Source organism: Stegastes partitus, unplaced genomic scaffold, assembly GCF_000690725.1.
Source record: "Stegastes partitus isolate 25-593 unplaced genomic scaffold, Stegastes_partitus-1.0.2 Scaffold4, whole genome shotgun sequence".
NCBI lineage: Eukaryota > Metazoa > Chordata > Actinopteri > Pomacentridae > Stegastes > Stegastes partitus.
Window position 1 is genome coordinate 120,430 of NW_007577735.1, and position 10,353 is coordinate 130,782.

Sequence of the window (10,353 nt, forward strand, 5' to 3'; positions counted from 1 at the left end):
GTCATGATTATCTTATCTAATTCAGTTGAAATTAGTGGTAAAAACTACTGTTGTCGTAGTTTATTGATGCATCTTAAACCCAAACTGCCTTCGGTTTGTCTCTTGGCATGTTTCTGACCAAACTGCAGAATTCAGACACAAACTTGCTTGTTTCCATTGAAGCCATGAAGCTTTAAAACCAACTAACAACTATGTAGGTTTATTTTTTTTACTTAAAAGGCCAAGTAAATCCCCAAAACAGCAGCTGTAGTTTTTAGTGAATATCACTCAAACGGGGGTAAATTGCATGTTTTGGGGAGTATTTCCTGCTGGAGATTAATGGCAGCAGAATGGTGCATGTCGAACTCACTGATAATGTGTTTAGTGGTAACAGTGGAGCCGCATGAAAGAGAAGTATCGTATGTGAAGACTGGACAACACAGACAGTACTTGTTAGTATGATCAGTTCATTATTGTGTGACCTTTCTGTTGGGATTTGTTCACATTAAGAGGAATGCAATCAGTTACCCTTTACCTAATAATCTGCTTTTTCCTTGTTTTGTCTAAATGTGTCCAGTTTGTTCCTCTACATTTGTGTCTAAAACAGAAACTAACTGAGTGTGCTCGATTTAGTTTCTGTTTTATATACACTGATTACTTTTGCTGTTTTAAGCTGTGGAGAAATTCCAAGTTCTGTTCTGGCTCTGTTTTTGTTTCCTATTTCCTTACTTTTTTTTTCTTCTTTTTGTCTTACATTACCTTCGATCAGATACAAATTTGTTGATTATTTTGAACCCAGCGAGTCTCTCTAAAATGTTTTGTTTTTAAAACTCTGGTCACTGATAGTGGAGCAGGAGTCCACTTTGATTCTGATTTACATTTTGGAAAAACTCTCAGTTGTGTTGTTCCTCCATTTTACAGGATCTATAACACTTGAGTTTGTAAACGTTATTCACATATTTCATAATCTTGTTCTATCTCACGGACTGACTTATGACCGGAGCCAAAATGAATGTTCGTGTAACTCCCAGTTGGACTCAGTTGAGTCATCGAGGGACTCTCGGATACTGAGAAATTGCTTGTGCTGAAATAATTGAGCTGTTGGTCCTTCAGAGAGCATTTCTTTTTATCTTTATGTTTGCAAGGTGACATCCATAAAATCATTTCTCCATACTACTCAGATCCTGTTTGCTCTGAGTTTAACCAACAGAAACCTTTTTTATGATCCTAAACCAAAGACAATAGATGGTCCCTAAATACCAAAATACTCAATCGAAAGTAGTCAAACTAGTTTCATCATTTTTGCCATAATTAAAACAGATAATTCTAAGTGATATCTAAGTACGGCTGATCTTAACACTGTGATTTTGCTTGTTTAATTACAGTTCCTCCTCTAAGTAAAAGGGCCGGACCGGATATCCGGACCATGGGTTGTAACGGGAAGACAGACCGCCTGAGCTACGGTAAACGGACCCGAACATGATCTGTCTTGAAGTGAACCAAGATTTCAACATCTTCGTTCACTTCTGCTATTTTGCTGTAGATGACTGTGAAAATACAATACTGACGTGCAGAAGTGACTTGCGGTCACTACGCAGCAAGTATCCCTGCCCAAATCTTGTGAAACAGCAGAACATCCTTGCAAAACGGACATTGGCCCAATTATCAGAGCAACATTCGTGTCTGAGAAGATTCTTCTTTGTTATATGTGACGCCTGATAGAACTGCACTTGCTATTAAATTTTTAAACCTGTCAGTAAAACTGTTGCTGTGCAGTTTAAGCACTGTTACTTAAAAAACAAACAACGAAAAAACAAAAAAAAAAGTTCAAAAAAGACCGCTGAGGATGGACGTCCAAGAATGTATTTGGATATATTCAAAAAGTTTATTCAATATTTCAGCTGCAACGCCTGCTCTGATCAAATGTTAAAATATGACCAAATGATCTTTTTCAATATTTATTGGATGAAAGCAAATATATGTAATTACATTTTTTTGTTTTATTTTTTAAAAACTTTCACAAAGACTTTTACACTAAGAAAAAGACGTAAATATTATCCACCAAATGTCCTAAAGAAATGTCCATATTTAGTGTTATATAATGTGTTTTGAATGAGTGTGATAATGTTACAGATGCATCAAGCGAGACATGTCATGTTTTATTTTGGTTGAAGTTTAGCAAAAAGAATGCATTTGCAGTTGATTAACCAAGAAAATGAGCACATTACTTCGAATTTAAACTCTTTACACTTTCTCCCAGTATGTTTGAGAATCGATTTTAAGACTTTTCTGATTAGGTTTAAGGCCCTGTATTGGCTCCTCTAGATTTTACGTGAGACTTTTGACTACTGCATGCACCAATAGGTGCTTTGAGATCCTCAGACTGAGATCTTTGTCTGTTCCTGGGGCCCAGCTGGAAACTAAAGACGACAAACTCTGAAACAATCTGCCTGAAAATGAGGTCAACTGATCTTCTAAGAAGTTTTCTTCTGAAAACACACTTTTGACACAGTTTTGATTTCTTTGAACGGTCTCTTATTTGTTTCAATAATATATTTTACCTTTTCTAACACCATGTAGTGTTTTTATCCATCATTTAGATTCTCATGATTTTATGACTTGACTTTTATTTCACACAAAAGTGCTCTCTATATAACGATTCTTCTTATTATTGATCTAAAACAATACATCAGACCTCACAAGGTGGATGTATTGTTTATATTTAAATCTCATTTTATATCAATCCAAAGTAGCTGCCAGATAAATTAATTCATAACTGCAGTATTAAGTAGGATGTATCAAGAAAAGTACAGCACAAGAAACATAAAATTCCAAATCCAAAATTTCAGCTGTAGGTGTATTTATTTACTTTCCGCCACTAAATGAAAGGAGTTTGAAATACTGTATTTCAGACATACTAAATTATGAACTAGTACCATTTCCACATCATTCTAACTGTGGCTTTGAGCTCTTTTAAACACTGATGCACTATAAATCATCCTGGTTTCTCCATAGAGACAAGTACATCTGCACATAACTCACTAAAGCAGGAATTAAAAGATAAAACAAAGCATGAAGAGGTCCAACTAGTCTTTCAAGCTGCGGAAGTTTGTATCAATACTGAAAGTTCAGGCTGTTGCCCTGTTCCTCAACGCTCCCCTCCAAAACTTTCCTAGATTACCAGACATCTGACTTGCTGGTCAGTTAAGCAAACATCCTGTTTGACGACCAGGCCTCAAATATTGTGAATATTATGGAAGTGAAAATTGATCCTCTGTTGTACCAAACTGTGCGAATGTAAAGCATTAGAAACGCAGCAGCTGTCGCTTTTGTACTCTGTCAAGGAAATATGAACACCTCGTATCTATAGGACCAAAGATGCTGCTGACAGCCATGCTGATATAAAAGATTGTTCTATTCTGTGCCCTTCGACTCTGTAAATGTAAATGAAAGATCTCTGCACTGGAAATAGAAAAATGTGCTATAATTTGTATTATGAAAGGACAGTTGTGAATTTAGTCCAGTAATTTTAGGAGGTAACACTGTGGGAAGACAGTTTCCTCTGATCTTGTGAAAAAAGCCTGAGGGCAAATATTTTAAAAATGAAACACAGTTTTGTCTCTGAGCTTCTGTAAAAGCAAAATGTACCATAAATTCTCAGCTGTACACTCATGAAATCACAGTTAGCAACTTGATATATAATAGTAGTAATGATGCGTAGGCTTTGACATGTACAGATTACTCAACAGGAAGCAGGGTGTGTAGATGCTGGTGGCAGGCATGAAAAACACCCACACGAGTTTAGCTATGTGGCCATCCTCACGTTCGCTGTGTCGTACCTTTCACCTCATTCCTAAAAGGTGTTGTACAGACACAGATTCAGTGGTGCATCAGCAAATCAAACTCACGATCATCACGTCGGCTGCAACAACTTGTTCTTTTTCCACTGCTCCTATAAAGATAAACATAAACAAGAAACCAGAAGAACACAGTGATGACATCTGTGGTGAGGCTGGCAGGTCAGCCTAGCTTTGTTTACATGTGGACCATATGTCATCAACGTCATCTGTCTTCGTTGTGTTCAGCAGAGGAAGGATGCGGGAGCTTTAGAAGCGCACCGAGAGGGGAAGCACCATCTCCAACCTCTTGTACGTAACGCTGTGACCTACATGCATGACCTTAGCCTATGACAGTCGATCAGTGTATGTCACATCGAGGCATGCGTCTGACGGTTGGTACTCAACAGCGGCGGCCAGGGGGACAGGAACAGGAAGAGGAACTGCTCACGAGTGAATGTCTCAATGTAACCAAAGACATCAGCCTCTGACAGGGACTGCTGTCTAGTGAGAACAACAACACAGTGCTTTTCCATTAAGGTCAAAAACAATTATGCTGCTTTTGCAGAAAAAAATCCCCCGTGACTGATATGAGTGATCATCACATTGTACGATTGCTAATACTGATGTATTAGTGCCTAGGTAGCATTTTACAGTTGTAGCTGGATGATGTGGCACCACTTTTCACTATTTTGGGAACAGTTTAATTCAATGGTTCACAACACAGGTGCCCTGAAAATAGTTGTAGGTTAAATGTAAGAGGTTGTGAGGTGAGCTGAAAGAAGAAAAAAAAAAAACAAAGCTCTGCTGCTTTACACATTTTTGCAGTTTTACCCTCTTTGGGCCTCCAGCAGTTAATTTAAAGACCCCCAGCACCACCATGTCACCGAATAAACCCATATTTCACATGGCTGAACCCTTTAGAAATTTCTAAAGATCACCTTTTGGGAAAATCACATTTTTTCTACACTGTTAACATGTCTTTGTTGTGTTTTTAACTGCTACACTACGCATCATGAGCAAAATAATCAGTCAGTGCCCTGGCTAACAGTTTCCAGATTCAGACTTTCAAGGTGTCATACACAACAAACTGAAGGAATTTGTGCAGTGGGACTTTCTGTATTGTTATTGTTCCATAGAATCAGTTTCCGGGTCAAACATAAATAGGTGCATACTCCTACATCACAACAAAAGAAAAAGTCCAGCTACTTTTTACATTTTTGCTGCTTTCAGACCATTCTTTGGCCTTTCTGGTCCTCTGACAGTTACGTAAAGACCCCCAGCACCACCATGTCACTTAATTAAGAAGTACACTATTTCACATGGCTGAATCAACATAGAGATGTTTCTCTAGTGTCTCTGTAGACTCCCTCTGGTGAAAATCAAGTGTTTTTTTTTACATTGTTAGCATGTCCGTAGGGTGCTTTTTTATTTGCTAGAAGACTCATCATGAGCAAAATATGCAGTCGGTGCTATGGCTGAGTACTGCCACCTTGACACTGCAGTTGAAAGTCATAAAAGTTTCAGAGTTTCACACTTCTGAAGTTTCACACATAACAAAACGAAGAAACCAATCCTCTAAACTTGCACAGTGAGGCTTTCTGTGTCACTATTCTTCTCCGCAATCAGTACCTGTTTCAAACACGTAGAGCTGGATTACTTCAACATTACAACTTGCAGAACTCGTGTTGCCCAGAGAGCAGTTTTACACTCTTTGAGCAGAGGTGTCAGTGAGCTGGTGTGCTCGAGCTGCAGCAAGTGATGAGGTGTGGGTGTACAACAGGGCAGGGACTCCTTAGATCGGCACATTCTAGAGAAAACAACAGTGTAGAGTCACATTTAAGCTATTTTATGGTAGGAAGAGATTATTTTGATTTTTGAATTTACAAATGTGTCATTTTTAATAATCTGACTCAACTGTTGTAGACTGCCGGTTTAGGTCTGCCATTGGCCACAGATTTCACATGACTTTGTCTTTCTCTTCTGCTAGATACATGTTACTGTTTTTAAAAATCCCTGTCACTGTGGGAAATAACAACAACAACAACGTCTGAGCAGCAAATCCACACTGAAGATTTGAAGTTTGGCTGCAGATTTGGACCAGGCAATAAAACAGCCCTGCTAGTTTTTTTCCCAACGAATTATCCATTTTAATGACAGTGTTCACCTCCCCGCATGCAAACCAAGATGGTTGTGATTGGTTTAAAGAAATATAAACATGCCAGAGCTTTTACTCTTATAGCAGAATGATAATGAGGTGCAGCAGCCCGTTCTGCAGCGCTGTCTGTGTGGCTATGCAAGACAGAGATAAGTGTTTAGGGGTTTTATCAATGACCAGCTAACAATTCCTGATAAAGGGCCCCGACTAGATAAGAGTTTTTAGTGAAGGGAGACTAACCCGAAAAGTTGTGAATCACTAGTTTAATTTTGGAAAAACCTGGATAAGATAACATCAGCAGCTGGTTAGCTTAGGTTTTCACCAAGACTGCAACCAAGGGGAGACAACTGGCCTGGCTCTGTCCTCTAACACAAATCAAACTGTTCGGACATAAAAGTGCTGTCAATCTTTAGTGTAACTCTGAAGTGTAGTTTGCATTTAAGCAGACACGATGTGACGTGTTAATCAGTGAGCTTTGGAGGTGCTGGTAGCCTGGATTTAGTACCTTTGGACAGAGCCAAACCAGTTGTTTCCTCCCGTGTCTAGTCTTTATTTTAAGCTAGGCTAATCACATGCAAACTGTGGCTTCTGATTTTGCTGATGTTCTTCTGTCAGTTCTGCAAAAAAGCAAAAATGTATTTCCCAAAAAGTCAAACTCATATTTTCATAAACATATGTATCATATGTGCAATAAATAAAAAAAACAGTGTTTCCATCCGAAATGCCCTGAAAAACTGTACTCGAGTAAATGTTCAACGTTACCCTTTTGTTGATACTGAAAGTTAAGGCTCATTAATCTAGTTGAAGTTTTGAAATGATAAGGACATGAAGAGACACGGTACACCTGACACTGCACTCGCTCCGACTGGTATTGCGTTTCTATTGGAAAGCATTGCTGCGTGTGATGACTCAGACTTTGCACAGTCATACTTGGAAAGATCCGACTCTCCTTGCTTTCAGGAATTTCCTGATCCCTGCTCGACTTCCTGCTAAAATGATCAGCAGGCTACAAAAGAGACTTACAGTCAATGACGGTCCCACCCACCCTCACAGCTGGCCAGCTATTGGGAAGTTCCAGGTTAATAACTAAACGCAGGACACATGCTGGAAGAGTCAGCAGGGCAGGGCAGAGATCCTTTGGGTCAACTGTGAATGTGGAGTCAGCACTGTGCATATTTGAGCTGAGTGAAGAGACGCTGTAGGATTGTTGAAGCTACTTTTAGTTCTATTCTGTGAACTGTTTACCAACACTGAAATGTTTTGGCCTGGTAAACGACATACATAGATAAGAAATGCATTCAAACTTACATTTAAAATATTTGTAATCACAAAATGACTTGTCACCGCAAACATGAGTCACGACAACACCATCAGATCAGACGGACTGTAGTTTCAGCAGAAACAACTGTGGCTTTAAGACGTCTTCCGGTCCCTGGTCACACCTTGATTGTAGTTTTCCTACTGCTGCATGTTCTATCGTGTTGGTTTGCTTGACGTCAGAGGGGAGTGCTCTTACTCACTCTGTTTAAGCTACATTCTTGTACAGCACGTACCAGTGCCTGTTTCTCGTTTCCCAAACAGGAAGTCCTAGCCAAGACTGTTGCCAAATCACTTGTACTACACCCCTGTGGTGGAGTTTACTCAAGCAATGTCTGTCTCTGGACATGCTCATCCTTCCTGTAGAGTTCACTGATTGTTGGGAGTCTTTATACTTACTTGAACATGAAGTCATTCTTGAGCCATGTGTAGTCAAACAGTTTGGACCAGGAATAAAAAAAAGTGTTTATCAGTAACACCTGCTTTGAGAGTGGCCAGAATAAATATTGAAATTTAAAGTCCAGTTTTGAAGGCAAAGGACATTTGCAAGGAAATTACTCTTTGTATAAATGGAAGCAACTACAATTTAGATAAAATGAGAGAAATATTTGTGCCATGCAGCCTCACAATCTCCTTAAAACCTAAAGGCAGTGCACGTACTGCCTGCCAAGGAAGATTTCCAGCTCCAGTCTACTGTAAATACAACTGAACTGATGAGCAAACCCAGGTACAACAGAAAACAGGAAGGAGTGGGCTGCAAAAAAAAAAAGAAAAAAAGCCAAGGCTTCTTGTTCACTGAGAGAAGCAGGCCAGTGTTACAGTCCTGCAGAGCCACCTGGTGGTGATTTTAAAAGGCTTCACTCTGCAGCTTTGGAGGTAAAGAATCGTTGTTACGAAAAACACTTTTTTTTTGCAAGACAGTTATTTCAGTGCTCTTTATTTCTTTCTAAGTTGTGGCTTATGGCTTTATTAACTGAAGAAATCATTTTCACTTTTTTCTTTTTTAACTTATTTACACTATCAGTAAGAACTACCTTTGCATGTTAAAACCCCACATTGACTGGTTAAATTGTTATTGAATGAACCAGAATCCATTTATTCGCAACTTTAAACAACACTTGCAACAACAGTTATTTGGTAATTGATCATAAATTATTGAAATTTATAAGTGCAGACTTGATGGGTTGTTAGAAAGTGGGTAGCAGCTGAGCATTTATTAATGAATGACCAACATGTATAACTGTATTATTACTAATAGTTCTAAATGACTTTTTGGTGATTCAGAAGGCCATCTTATGAGCCCTTTATGAAGGACAATAGTAGTTTATAGGTAGCTGTTTCTATCTTGCCCGCGACCCTAGTGAGGATTAAGCGGTGTATAGATAATGGATGGATGGATGTTTCTGTCTTGTTTACAATTTGCAGCAGTGTTTCAGCTGTTTGATTAAAATTCTCATTGAAATAGCATTTACTTATTTCTCCTCTTAAATCGTCAGACTTACACCCAGTTAGTCATAGAATACATTTTAAAATGCTGCTGATAGATTGTAAACAATACATTGCTGGTGTCCCTGACTGTAACTCCAGCTGCTTATAACCTCATGTCAAAACAACAAAGCAAAGCTGGAACCGACAGGCTGCCATGGTAATAACTGCTCCGAATCACTTTACTGGGGCAAATTTAACTAAGTTACTCCATTATTTTACGTCTAATTGTGCTATATTTGATATAATCCCATTTCATTGTATTTTAGTTGATGTTATTCTATTTTTTTACACTTAATCCATTTATCCATCTAAATTTTTTCTGGGTTTGAACTTGCCTACCTACTATACAATACTAAACAGCAATAATTCCAAATATTATTCATGTTTATAACACATGCAGTTTGTTACTATAAAAAAACCTCATTACCTCTCATCATTTCATGTGACACATTCTTTGTAAGATCTGATTATGAGCAGCTTGTGGTGACAAACTGATCAAATACGAGATTTTTAAACACCTGATGGGTACAAATGATCAGATGTTGTGATGTTGTCATTCAGGTCACTGCAAAGTAAACTTAGACATGTGGAAACACTGAGATGACGACAGCAATGGAAGCTGCCAACCTCGTGCTTGCTGGTAAAGCACCTACACAGTGCCCCCAACTTGAGCTGTATATAAATGATGACAACTATGTCTCTGTGACTCATTAAAGAAAGACACACCACCCTTCCTACTGTGATTACTGATCAAACGACATGATTGAAAATAGGGTGATAGTTGACCTTTTGTGGCCACAATTCAGACGTAAATCCATTTTAAAAAACAGAACAAATCCACAGTAGATGTTTTTTTCTTTATTTAAAAAGTAAAACAACAAATGTAAATAAAAAAATACATGTTTTTGAGCTCAGCATAAGTATAGAAAAACAGGAAAACCTGGTGCAATGGCTGCACAGGTGCTGAGATTTAATCCCTCGCTAAAGCAGAACAAAAACAAAAAAACTCAGCACACTGAAACCTGATTTGAAATATATATCTATGTCTATATATATATATATAGACATAGATATATATTTCAAATCAGGTTTCAGTGTGCTGAGTTTTTTTGTTTTTGTTCTGCTTTAGCGAGGGATTAAATCTCAGCACCTGTGCAGCCATTGCACCAGGTTTTCCTGTTTTTCTATACTTATGCTGAGCTCAAAAACATGTATTTTTTTATTTACATTTGTTGTTTTACTTTTTAAATAAAGAAAAAAACATCTACTGTGGATTTGTTCTGTTTTTTAAAATGGATTTACGTCTGAATTGTGGCCACAAAAGGTCAACTATCACCCTATTTTCAATCATGTCGTTTGATCAGTAATCACAGTAGGAAGGGTGGTGTGTCTTTCTTTAATGAGTCACAGAGACATAGTTGTCATCATTTATATACAGCTCAAGTTGGGGGCACTGTGTAGGTGCTTTACCAGCAAGCACGAGGTTGGCAGCTTCCATTGCTGTCGTCATCTCAGTGTTTCCACATGTCTAAGTTTACTTTGCAGTGACCTGAATGACAACATCACAACATCTGA